This window comes from Xenopus laevis, chromosome 3S (assembly GCF_017654675.1).
Source record: "Xenopus laevis strain J_2021 chromosome 3S, Xenopus_laevis_v10.1, whole genome shotgun sequence".
Taxonomy (NCBI): domain Eukaryota; kingdom Metazoa; phylum Chordata; class Amphibia; order Anura; family Pipidae; genus Xenopus; species Xenopus laevis.
In genome coordinates, this window is record NC_054376.1 from 78,912,728 (window position 1) to 78,927,622 (window position 14,895).

Here is a 14,895-nt window from a genome sequence, read left to right on the forward strand (position 1 = left end):
CCAGCCGTTAATCTGCGTTTGAGTGCTCTCCTCCTTCTCATCCCCGATCAGTGATCAGTAGATCTCAAAACACTGTCAACAAACAGCTTGTCTAAATCACCCTCCTGTTTCATGCTTCTCATTCTAATATTTATTACGTTAAGCTTACATAAGAGATAGATGTTTAACTATAACAATGTATATTTTCTAATAAACATTATTGAAGTAATATTTTACATGGAACAGAATGCTAACAATGCTTTTATGGATGTAGATCATAATGGGACAACATCATTAAAAGTAGACCTCACATTAACAAAGTAAGAGCACTTCTGCTCCAGGTAGGGTTGCCACCTGGCTGGTATTTTACCGACCTGGCCAGTAAAAATTAGGCTTCATGCCAATGTTATTAATAGGAAAAAATGGCAAGAATATAGGAAGGCCAGTATCTGTTTCCAGAAAAGGTGGCAAGCCTAGCTCCAGGCCATACCTATAATGTCTCCACAAACTAATATTTAAACTGTTCACACCCCAGCCCTTTCGTTTTGCGTTCCTAGGGGGTTGTTTATCAAAGTCCAAATTTATCTCAATATTTTCTGAAAAAAACAAATCCACATGGGTTTTTTGGGCTTATTTATTAACACACTTTCCTGAAAATTTGCGGAAAAAAATCAGAACAAATCATGAAAAGTCTGATTTTCACGATTTTTCATCCAATTTTTGGATTTTTCACCCGAAAACTCAGAACTTTGCCCGAAAACTTTGAGGTATTGCCAAAAACCCAGCAAAAATCAAAAAATCATTGGGACTTCCCCCATTGACTTATATTCAACCTCGACAGGTCTGAGATGCAGGATTTTCTGATTCTGACTTTTCCATCCTCGGGGTTTAATATATTCTGAAAAATTCGTGATTTTCTCCAATTTTATATTAAAAAAATCACGAGTTTTTGGTGATTTTTGCATTCGGAGTTTAGTAAATAACCCCCCTAGAGTATGTTTTGTGACTATAACTTTGGTTAAAGGTTTTGTCCAAAACCAGGAGATTTCACACACTGCTACGCTGATCTCAAAATGACCTACATACAGCAGTGCTTGTTAGTGATTTATTTGCGCACAGTTATTACTGCAGCATCTGTTCTTTCTGGAGTATGGAGTGCAGTTTCTTATTTAATCTATGGGTGGTAAAGCAACTTCATCCCTGCAGTACATAGTTTTATTAGTAATGGATCAGTGTAGTCTAAAAACCTTCCTATTACTCAGCACTTGGCATGGTTACATGGTTCATGTGGGTATTTCACACACCTAAATACTTGCTAGTGGGATGCATGTTGTCTGCTTTCAACAACCCCACAGAAAACAGAATCCTTGGTCCAAGGTGTTAGCTGTCAGTTTGGATTAAAAAGTACTACATGTCAGAAGTTTGGTTGTGTTTGACCCTTAGGGGCATATTTATCAAGGATCGAATTTCGTATTGAAAAAACGTTGAAATTCGAATTCAAAAAGACAAACCGTAATTAAATTGAAGGTTTTTTTGGTCAAATAGGTCAGTTTTCAATCAAATAGGTCAGTATTTGGCCGAATTCGAATCACTTGAATCGAAGGAATAGCGCATTCAATCAAATTTGATTCAAAGTTTTTCCCCAAAAAAACGATTTTTCAGAGTCCACCAATTGGCTCCAAATGGGTTTTAGGAGGTCCCCCGTAGGCTAAAACAGCAATTCTGCAGGTTTTAGACGGCGAATGGTCGAAGTGGAATTTTTAAAGAGACAGTACATGATACATTTCGATATTCAAATTCAAATCAAATTTGGACTATTCTCTAGTCCAAGTACACAAATAAATTCGAAATTTGGATTTTTTCATTCGAAAATTCATCTCGACCTTTGATAAATCTGCCCCTTAATGTGCCAGCCTGGCTTTTCACCTAGGGAAACAGCAAAATGAATAATTAAAATGTTAAATGTTAAAACATTTGGGCCATATTCGCTAAAGGGTGCATTTTCTCTTTCTAATCCACCTAGCCTAAAAATGTGAGGTTTTCTAGCAGACTGAAGTATCCTCACACATCTAGAAGTCCTGTGAACTTCTTATCCACAGTAAGAATTTCCCTTACTTGGTGATTTTTTTCCTTCTATTTAAGAGCTATTTATATACTTTGCCCATAATCCCAGATCAAAGTTGACAAGCCCAATTTAAACCCATGGACAAAGTTGAAAAACAAGTGATACCATTTTTTTCCATAACTATGAAATAGTTATAAATATTTCTTGTGCTATAAATATGCACAAGAAAGGCACCTGCTGTGATTGTAAAGGCATCCAGTAGAAGAAATTCAACTCAGATTATTTCACATGCAAAACATGGCCCATAATTCTTTGAGAATATCTCTTTTTTATTAATCTGCCTTTTCATGTAGACACAAGGCTCGGGTCTCTAGCTGCCTCACACTTACCTAAAAGCTGATCACTGTATTTTTTTTCATGGGATTCAGTGCTGACACTTTGCTGCTCAGTTCTGATAACCCCTCAAATTTCTGAGTCACTTATTTGTGTCAGACTCTGACATGTCCTTCCACTGATGCTCCAGCGGTGGCTAAATCTGGGGGTGGGGGCAGCAAATACCTGCTTCATCCTACAACACCAGTGTAACAGTATGTCATTCCATGCTCTTTCCCAAGGGTGACATTGCACCTTCAGCCACAACAGAATAAGGGATCCTGAAATCCAACACAGAGAATAAGGGCTACATTTAAGAATGGATAAAACTTGGTAGGATTATAATGTAATACTGACACTTTAAAATGTTTTTGTTGTGCTGTTATCACTTTAACCATCACTTTAACCATATATAGTTCTACACCATAGGGCTGATTTATTAACACAGGTGCTAAATGGAACCTATATCATCAGTGCTTTTATGTGTATATTTGAGGCACACATAAAATGTCACATCTCCTCTCATTCCATACATGATCCCTTCTTCTGCTCTCTTTTCTCCAAAATATCAATTTCCTTTACCCATGCTCTTCTGCTCATATCTTTTTCTCATTTTTTTTTCTCTTTTCTCCTTTGCCTACATATTCCAATCTTTACAATATTATCCTCATCTCAGGTTGTTCTTCCTGTTTGACTTCTGTTTTATTCTTAATGTATATATTTCCACTTTGTTCCACTCTTTCCTCACCCTATCTGCATTTTCTCATCATTTTCAAACAATCCTCATACATCATCTTTATTACAATTCTCCCATTTCTCTTAATTTTCTCGACTTTTATACCCTATTCTCCTCCTTTTATTATTTTTATTACTTATACTCCCTTTTTTTCTTGTAATATCATCTTCCTTCAAGTTCTTGTGTGCTCTCCATCACCCCCTATGTCTTTTTCTTGTTCAGTTGTCTAGCACTATCCAATTTATTTATTTCTCGCTTTCCTACAGTGGTGTAATCTTTGCGCTGCTGTGTCTGCCGTGGGATGCGATCACACCCTTGGTAGTTACCCCCTGCTTTCCCACTTATCAATTTTCTTCTTATTTTTCTCACTTCTGATCCCTGTTCGATAAGGCTAATGCCAGATAGATGGCATTGCATCAGTCCGGTGTAGGCACACAGAGCAGATTTCAGCACCCAAATGCATACTTGTGAAGCTGTGGCTCCAGGACCAGGCACAGGGAAAGGCTGAAACCTTTATTGGGCTGATCCTAGGCATTTATTTGCAGGCAGAGAATCAGCCCTGTCTGGCATTAACTTTAATGACAGCAGGCACACGACAAGAAGTTTGCCACCAAGTACTTAGTAAGAGGGCAAGACCTGCAATTCATGATTCATCACACAAACGGACTTGTCATTTAATAAGCATCTGCTTTCCCTGTATAACACTAAAGAAATAGCTTATCTGCATGTCTAACCTTGCTTCTAGCTGCAAGGTCGAACTTGTCACATTCAGAGCACAAGCTACGGGACCTGGGGCAAGTTGCTCTAGCTGCCCACAGATAGTGACGCCCTGGAAATAGTTAGAATATAAAAAAATGAACTGTTGCCTAAGGGCTAGTAACATGCTATGCTGAAATGATAACGGCTAACCTTTTTCAGCTATTGCTTCTCAAATAAAAACTAAAAAGTAAGAAACTGTGACATTCTACTTCTCTATTTTTCTCAGTATTTTGCTGTATGGCAATATCCATGTACAATTAAAGGCCTACAGTATTTGCTAATTTTTAAGGTCGAGAAAAAAAAAAGTGAGCGCTAAATATAAAACTCTTGCAACTTTTTCCTCAAAGGATGTTAGAGACAATTCACATTGACTCCTATTGAACCGGTGCAGAGTTTTTTTTCTGGCTAATTTTTGCGACTTTTTTATTCTTTAATAATTCACAAATATTTAAAAAGAACAATCTCAAGTATATTCGTGCTAAAGAATGACCTGAAGCCCTGCTTGCTGAAGCTATGACCCCTGTGTTCTCTAGAAATACTGTAGCAGCTAGACACTGTGCTCATGTGTACACAGACTCCGCTACAAATAGAATGGGAAAAATAAATTCTAAGTCCTCAAGTTTTCACAGTACAGCAGCATTTATTTACTATTTGCCAACAAGTATTTTACCTAGGTCAATTACTTAATTGGGGGGGGGGGGATTCTCAAACTCATACCTACTAGTATGTACTGTCAGGGGTGATCCTGGCCCCACTCCCCCGTGCTCTTACCTTTTTGCATCTGAGGCGGTCCAGGGGGGTCCACGAGGGCAGCAGAGAGGGCCAGTACACTAGCGCAGAGATGCTTATTTGTTTTGTTTTTATGAATTGCAATATAAATAAAACAAAAGTTAAAATAAAACATATCTGTGTAGTCTTTCATTATACAATCTGTAAAGTTATTCTATTGGTCAGTAGATCAGGGCCATAAAAGGTAAGGCTTTCTTGAGAAAATATATGTTATAGAGAGAGAGGGTATTGATCATGTTAAAACTTATATATCATAGGCTACTACCCTTATAGAAAGGAGAAAAGGAGTTAACGTTACGGGGCAGATTTATCAAAGGTCAAGGTGAATTTTCTAATGAAAAAAAATTCAAATTTCAAGCTATTTTTTGTGTACTTCGACTAGGGAATAGTCCAAATTTGATTGAAATTTGAAAAAAAATCGAATATGGTAACTTATCATGTACTGTCTCTTTAAAAATTCAACGTTGACCATTTGCCATCTAAAACCTGCCAGATTGCTGTTTTAGCCTATGGGGACCTCCTACAGTATTTGGAGTCAATTGGTGGACTTTGAGAAATCATAGTTTTATTTGCGAAAACCTTTGAATCGAAGTCGATCAAATGCGATATTCCTTTGATTTGTACTATTTGAATTCGGCTGAATAGGGACCTATTTGATTGAAAACTGACCTATTCGTCCAAAAAAAAACCCTTCAACTTCATTTCAGTTGGTCTTTTGAATTCGAATTTTGAAGTTTTTCAATTAAAAATTCGACCCTTGATAAATATGCCCCTAACTGTAACTTTACCCTGGGCCGGACAAGTGAGTCTGACTGTGTCATCAGCATTTAAGTTTTAATCCATGTGAAGTCGGAAACCCCAAAAAAACCTCAGATTTTTCAAAGTCCACTAATTGACTCCAAATGGGTTCTAGGAGGTCCTCCATAGGCTAAAACAGGAATTCAGCAGGTTTTAGATGGTGAATGGTCGAAGTCGAATTTTTAAAGAGACAGTGCGTTTTTTGCAAATTCGAATCGAATTTGGACTATTCCCTAGTCGAAGTACACAAAAAAAAGCTTGAAAATTCACCTCAACCTTTGATAAATCTGCCCATTTGTGTTCAATTGAGCTCTATTCATTATGTTCATGTACTACTGTCCCTAGACCTGGGCTTGCTTGTGCTCACCATGATGGTCACAATAACGTGTAACAGTTGTCTCTTTAATCTAACACTAATAGGGCAGATTAATCAAAATGTGAGTTCCGATTTTAATAAATAAAAACTTATCCATGTTCTATTCATTCCTATGGAATTTTTAGAAGGATATTTATCAATGGGTGAAAATTAGAACTCACCATTTGATAAATAAAAAATCCCATATGAATGAATAGAACATGAGAGTTTTTATTAATTAGAATCTGAACTCACATTTTGATGAACCTGCCCCCAAGGGGCAGATTGATCAAACTATGAGATTAGAACTTCACACGAAAAATCATTAACCTTCTATTCATTCCTACAGGATTTTTACAATTGTATTTCTAAAATGGCCAAAATCCCATAGGAATGAACAGAAAGTTGGTGATTTTTTCTTTGGTAACCTCTAATCTTACATTTTGATAAATCTGCCCCTTATTCTGCTAAAACTGTTATCAGTAATTAGGAACAATGAACATTTTGTATACTATAAAGATAGCTGCCAGATATGCTGTATTAAAAAAATAATTGGTAAAAAAGAAATTTAATTGTTTGACTAGTTTTTTATATTTAAAATAATTGATCACTGCAACACTGCGCAAGAGGTCTAGACATAAGAGTTTGCAACGTGGACACGGCTTATTTTCCAAAACATTTAGACATGTGGGGGCACATTTATTAAGTTCGAGTGAAGGATTCGAAGTAAAAAAACTTCGAATTTCGAAGTTTTTTTTGGGTATTTCGACCATCAAATAGGCTACTACGACCTTCGACTTCGAATCGATTCCAACTAAAAATCGTTTGAATATTTGACCATTCGATAGTCGAAGTACTGTGTCTTTAAAAAACCTTTGACTACATATTTCGCCACTTTAAACCTACCGAGCTACAATGTTAGCCTAAAGGGACCTTCCCCATCAGTTTGCTAAGGTTTTTTTGATTGAAGGAAAATCGTTCGATCTATCGATTAAAATCCTTCGAATCGGTCGATCGTAGGATTTGTGGTACATCCTACGAATTCGTAGGATTTTACCTCGAGGGTCGAATTCGAGGGTTTATTAACCCTCAATATTCAAACCCTTAGTAAATGTGCCCCTTAGAGTTGCTGTTACGTTTATAAACTTGGAATACATAACCATCTTTACTATTTTGTCACAGCAAATGTATTATTAATCATTTGTGGTTAGCTGTCTGAACAAAATTCACTGCATATTTGGAAGGAAACAAACACGCTAATTACTAGGTCTCACTCTTTCTTTTAGCCATAAAAAAGCAACCCTTGAAATAGTTCCCACTGAAAATAAATAATTCATTTCGCTGTATTTCTTTTCCAAACTACCATATGTGAAGATTGTTGCCTTTCCTTTATGTCCATCAATTGGTTTTCTGAATGGCTAAAATGTTGTGCTTTTGATCTTAGATTGCTCATTTGCCTTGTCAGGACTATAATTCACTGGCCATATTTCACAAGGATCTGCTCTATGTATTATATTCCACTGGTGCTCAAATGGCTTTTTAAATCCCATTATATAGGCATGCCAAGCCCCAAAGTGTAATACAATGTATATCAATTGGTGATCTTAATTGTAGTGTTTTGGCTATCTGCTTTCCAAGTTTATGTGTATTTGCTATATGAACCTGCTACTCATTTGTCTTATTCTGGCTGTTTCCATTAGAAGCTTTGTGAATTCACCCAGAAAAAGCACTTTGCACATAAATAAGCACTCAATAGTTATGTGACCATTTAAACTCACTAGATAATGGGATACGTATTTAAATTATATATATCTCAAGGGACTTTAACCATGTTGTGTATATTGTATATATGTATATTATATTTATGGGTGTATATATGTGGCAGTATGTTTGTGTCTCTTAGCACTTTATTCATCAGTTATATATACAAATAAGCTTTATTTTGATGCCATAGAATTATATTACATATAAAGTAAGCTTACTACCTCATTTACATTGTTATTAGTTTCTAAACATTTTGGTCTGCTCCAGTTCATTTTATGGTGGGGTCCATGAGTAACATGAATTCACATGTTTTTTATCTATCTATCTATCTATCTATCTATCTATCTATCTATCTATCTATCGAGAGAGGGAGAGTCTGAAGAGCAGTGCACGGACCCCTAGATAAAGGCAACAAAGCCCAGGTACTGCCACAAAAAGTAATATCAGCATAAAGAACTCTGAGCACTCATGACTTGATTTATGTGCACAACTTTAGTCAATGTTTCGGTCCTGCAAAGAGGACCTTTATCAAGACATCACAAGCAGTTCCCCAAGCAAAACCAAAAAAAAAACCAAAAAAGAGGTCCTCTGTGCAGGACCAAACATTGAATTAAAGTTTTGCACATAAATTAAGTCCCATGAGTGTTCTGTGTTCTTTATGTTGATATAATATTTATATTTAACTATTATGCAAAGTCTGTCATCATCACGTTACTAGAAGCCTATAAGGTTGAAAATAATGTTGTTCATGCGGTGCACAAAACGTATATTTGATAAATTTCATAAATTTGCTTCTCAGAATCCTTCTATCATTTACAGATTCAATGATTGTTTTTTTTAACTTCCCTCCAAATAAAAATGGAAATTATTATAATGATGGAAAAATCAAAAGGAAATCATTTTCTATATAATTCTGCTTTAAAGATAATAAATAAAAATAAATAATATACATGTTTAGACATTTACTGCTTAATTTAAAAGTCTTTGGCCATTTAGTAGACGAATTGTATTCTGAGAGCTTGGCAATACTTGAAGCACCCTTCATAATGTGTAGTTTGATATAGCAGTCTGCAAAGTGACATACTGTATTGAATTCATACAGCTTTAAAATATCTGCGACATGTCTTCAGTTGAGTTCTTGTAGCCAATCAGAAATCTTGGTACAAAATCCAGCCTATAGAGTTTCTTACTTTCTTGGGGGATGGGGGAAATATTTTTTACGTGTATTATTTATTTTTTTGCAGCTACTGAAAAGAATTTCAGAATACACTTGCACCACTGGACCATGTACGTGGTATGGCGATTTCATGTTTGCTGAAATATGTTGGAACCAAGGAAAGGTCTTCCCTCCAAATGTGTAATTCTTTAGAAGATTCATTTTCTGGATTCAACAACCTGGGATAGCAAGCAAATGGCAGGTCATTATGTTATTTTAATTGGAAATAAAGAATTAAATCAGATTTTATGCAGGGCTGCTGTACAGTACACAGAGGCGTTACATGCATTTTGATCATGAGCAGTACAATACACAAAAGCAGGGTTAGAAAGAAAATATATCTTTCATGTCACAAATAGATGCACTACAAGCCTTGGATTACACAGGTCACTCCCTTTCTGTTGTATTAGCAAGAGCTAAAGTCATATCTTATATATGCAGAAACTTGAATTTGTTTGTGTTTAAGTATCTTTTACAGTAGCATAGCTAAACTTTTACAAACTGGATATCTAACTGGCATCCTCTATATTTATGCCCAAAATAATTATACAAATTATGAGGGATTTTAACATATACAGTAAACCATATAAATGAAAAAGGCTAGAAAACCACTGTTACTTTTTTCCACAAAGTTTATCAGTAGTACTCAGACTGAAAATGTTTTGCAACATGTATTTACACTGTATTTTTATATAACTTGAGAAAGAAAGAATGCCTATAGCCCAGATAAATAAAAACATATATCAGATAAATCAAAACAAGTATATGAATATGCGACAAACATATGCTGTGAAAATTCTCAAAAACCAAAGCAGAGTCTGAGACTCACGACTCACTATGGCTGACCAGTGCCTGGCTATTTATCCAGCCAGATGGGTGAATTCCATCTAAGACTCTAATGGGCAGAAAATTGTATGTAGATCAGCTCCCATGGCAACTCTAGTACACTCCAATGGGGCATGTTTACTCAAGGGCAAAAGTTAAAATTAGGTGTATTTTCATGAAAATTCATCAAAAATTTCGTAATACGCAAGTATGATATATTTTGGCAAATTAACACAATCTTTGTACACATTCATGTCTTTTTACCAGGTGAAAGCGCCAATGCAGAGAAATTTAGCTAGGTTCATACCCTTATAAAGAAGTCATTTTTGCATTGTATTATCTAAGACTTGTCCTCCATGATAATTTTCCACATAGGTCATATCTTTGTGTTATTAATTCACCAGCAAAATTTCCTTGAAAAAGTTTCCTTAAAATGCTTAATTTATGTAGATAATGTATACCAGCAACATTTCAGGACATTACACTTGCAGTGGTGTAAGTTTAAGCAAACATGCAAAGTCATAACAAAAATAGATATTGATGTGAACTTTGGTGGAGGTTATTATGGAAAATATACCCCTTTATATGAATAGTCACAGAAAGAAGACAAGCATTGATTATTGGAAAAAATACTTTCTGAATGAGCAGTAAGGGGCATGCTCTTAAACTTCTTCCCCCAATCATCATGATAGATCCCTTCAGTTTATTTTCTAGTATAACTGGTTTGTTGATATAGTAGATTTTGATTTGAAGATACGTTTAACAAAATTGCTACAGGGGAATGTATGTACAAGGTCCACCATAATATAAAATTTTTTTTACACTATGACCCTACATGGAATGAAATTTTGGATGTGTCTGTTATTCCGCAGGGTACCAAGCAATCCAACAACGTATATATAAGAACAATATGTTGTAATATGATAGCTTTGATCCTTCATGTGCTTTGATTGGGCTCCCAAAAATCAGTTCATGCACGGTTACACATTATTTCTGATGTATCTAATCATGAGGAAATGAAGCCAAAAATGACATGCATACACTATAAACAAGTTCATAGGATCAGTAAAATAACATATCATGACCAGAAGGAGTGTAGCAATACAGTTTCCCAATTACAGTACCTAATATTGCAGCAGGTTATGGTAAATATAGTAAAATTGAACAAAAACGTTTGCAGAGAGAAAACTATTGGTGTGAAAAGAGTCTGTTAATTATGGATGTTTTCTGTAAAATTGTATCCATTTTCTTGTTATTTTCATACACACTTTGACTCGGTATCAAAAAATAGTACCTTGTACATGATCAAAACTAAGATTTAATTAATCATTATTGGAAGCAAACCAGCCTATTGGGTTTATTCAATGTTTACATGATTTTCTAGTAGACTTAAGTTATGACAATCGAAATAAAGGAAAGATGCATTATCCCGAAAGCCCCAGGTCCTGAGCATTCTGGATAACAGGTCCCCTACCTGTACATGTATATATGTTGTCTTGTGACATGAATAAAGGATTCAGCTGGTGGCCTCTTGCTTTTATATGGTCATGGATCTATTATTCATTTAATTTGTTGAAAGTATATTACATAAAAAGATAAATTGGGATTGATGTTCATCAAAGTTGAAATGTTCTTGTTAGAGTTATTGAAATCAACATTGCATTGGTGTGGATATTTATCTTACCCAATCTCCTCAAAAGATCAATCAGCACAACGAGTTAACTTTAGAGCTATGAGCTATAAAAACAAAAATGCAGAAAATATATACAAAGTATAAAAAATAGTCTATTTTTAAATGTGTCTATTAATCAGATTAAAGGTATTTAGTATTTTCTCCTAAGGGACTCTTAAGTGCTTTGGAACAATCTTTAGAATACAATAAGTATGCTGGAGCAGCAAGAGATAAAGTAACTTGTTGAAGGAGCTGACAGTGAGATTCAGACTCAGAAGTAGTGCACTTAACCTCAAGGTCAAGTCTTAACTAAAGTATGAAGCCAGTCACTGTCACCTGGAGTTAAATCTGCATCTATGTGATGTTATAACAACATACGTACTGCTAATGTTTCCAATAATAAGATACATTAAAGGGTGTGAATAACAGAGAAGATGAAATTCAAAGACTTGTAGGAGAAACTTGCAGAGACTAGTAGAGAGTAATTAGCAATTAAGTGTACAGTGTGTTTTTTATTTTGAGACGTGTATGTAAGTAACAAACTAATCACTGTTAGATCAGCTCTATGCCGAGAAATGAAGTTGATGAAAGTAGGTGCATGACAGACGTTGAATGATAATACATTCCAAAGGCATTGGATAGTTGACTTAAAAACTTTTAGCCATCAAAGGATCTTGGTGTGAATAGTATAGGAAGGATATGGGGGATATCAACATCCAAGTAGAGATCAACATTGATTTAAAAACCTGACTATTTTCAGAATTTTTTAATAGATATTTCTAAGTAGCCTTAGTTGATGTCAGTTTTTGTCGATGTTACAGTATGTTTGAGTTTGTTTTTTTGCTAAATGTGCAATACAGATATCTTTTGCAAAAGAAAAAATACTTAGTTGAATAACACAAATCATTGGCGATGTTTTTTTCTCTTTTCTTTGTGCAAAGGATCCATCTATTACTTTATGGCTTAGGACTGGATTGGTTTCACTACTGACTGTACAATTAGTACAGTTAGTGCTATGAGCATTTCATCCAGCGATACCACGTGTGTAGCCATTTTTGTTCTCCTGCTCTACTACCTCACGAATTGCAAGAATGGTGAATAATACTGGTTTCACTTTCACCATAGGCAAAGGCAAACTATTGCTCATAGGGTTGGACCTGTGTAGCACATGCTATCTTAGTAAAATCTGGTAGCTATTCACTACAAAGGTTCCAGTTTCCAAAGCTAAGGGCTTTGATTATATATCATCATGTATTCCCCTGCCACATAAATGTTTTATTTTATAATTCTTTTGAAAGGAATGTGTTTCCCTTGTGTAGCCAGACAACTTGGATGCACAATGGTTTATGTGGAAATAGTTAGCTAAAGCTATTGAAAGATCAAATTAAGAAAACACAACAAAACCGGTTACTTTTTCTTTTTCTTTTTCTCTGATTTTGCTCAGTAAGTTTTTTTACCTTCTTATTCATCTTTTAATATTTGATAAATAACATTTACACTCTAATTAAATGGAAATTTTCTCAAGTGGCAGGGGGGGGGTGAGAGGACAGCCAAATATTCTACTTAACCCAAAGGTTTTCAAATCCCAACAGACCAAGAAGGGATGAATAAAATCATATTAGAACATATCAAACCTTTTTATGGTCCAGAAACTTAATCACTGATCTGGTAACTGTAAGATCATTTTGCCAGATCTATAATTTATTGAAGGGGCTCAGTGTGGTGAATGTTCTGTGTCTTAGATAACACTGGCTTGAGTTTTGTGGTGATTAATTTATTCTCATCTAAGAAGCTTTACATGTGTATTAAACATAAGGGCTGATTTATAAACTAGGTGCTAAACTATGTCAGTGCAAACACTTACATCAGCCAATAAGATCTTTGCTTTCATTTTCTAACTTGATGTAGACTGTTAAACGCTAATTTCTGATTGGATGCTACTGGCAACAGCACTAGTATAATTTAGGTCCATGGTTACAAAGGGAACTGGCACATGAGGGCATTAAATCCTCACTTTTCTGTATCTGAAACATTTGCAGCAGACTTTATGTAAAGATACTGGTACAGATAGTTATATTTGCAGATTTCTTTTGTCAATGACATGAAATATGCAAACATAGTAGCCGGTTACTAATAGTCAATAAAAAGAGTCCTGGGGAGTTCTGGCAACCATTTATCCTCCAATTAATTTTAAAACTTTAATTGAGGAAAACCAATGAATGAATGAATAAATAAAGAAACTGGCAATAGTGTTTTACCTGTTTGTTATATACCTGATGTAGTGACAGAATCCACACAGGTTAAGGGCCACTTTACTATACTGTAATTCACGGATGCACCTAATCCAGGATTCGGTTCAGGATTCAACCAGGATTAAGGCTTTTTTAGCTGGATTTAGCTGAATCCAAGTGCCTGGCTGAACTAAATCCAAATCCTTAAAATCATGTGACTTTTCCTCACACAATCCAGGAAGTTTACATACTTTAAAACTGCACGGGTTCTCTTTGATCCTTCCTGGCACCAATATGCATATGCAAATTAGGGTTTTCGAATACAGTTTGGGATTTGGTCAAATCTTTCATGATGGATTCGGGATCACAAAATAGTTGTTTTGGTTCATCCCTGATATAATTTACTATAATAGCAGTATGTGTAAAGCACTAAAGGGCCTATTTACTAGCAGTCACATTTCTTTTTTTCCCACAAATCTCTAAAAATGTGTGGGTTTTTCGTATTTCTTTAAAACTCAAACAATTCGAAATCTTTTAAGTATAAAGACCACAAAAACTCTAATACAAAACTACACCAAGTAAAAACTGTTGAGGTCCTAGACAAGTCAATGAGAGCTGCACTGCTCCTATTGGACCATCAATTTTGACATAATTATCTGAAAAACTAAAATTTTCAGAGGTTTTCAAGGTATTCTTATTTTTTTAGTGCATTGTTCAGCATTTCTTTTCCATTCGTACTTTTTATATTCAAAACTTTTAATAAATTCCATGGCATTCATAATTTTAGAGGAATAGAGTTTAATTAAATTTTGAGTTCATGGGAGTTTATGGGCATTTATGGGAGTTTTTACAAACTTCCATGAACTCGAAATTCAACTGTTGATAAATCTGCCCCTTCATGTCACCCCCTCCATTCACACTATGATTTTTCTGAAGCTTTTCCTTTCCATATAGAATTAACATCACAAAACTAACTTTATTCATTGGCACTGTCTCAAAATTTCCATTGAGTTAAACATGAATAAAATATAAACTAATATCCATTTTGCAGTTAATATATTGCTCTGTACCTGCCAAGCCACTTTACCATGTACCAAAGACTTTGGAAACATCTTGTACTAAGTAGATATGTAACTTATGGTTCCAGGTGAAAAGTGTTTTTTGCAATTGATTTTTGACAGTTTAAAATTTTTGTTCTAAAATTGATGGATTTCTTGTTTATTTATTGTATTTATTTATTGTATTATTTCTTTAAAATAAGAGAAAAATAAGTATAAAGATAATTAATTAAAATAAAATAACATTTTAAGCAAGAAAATAGCTCTTGCCTGTAA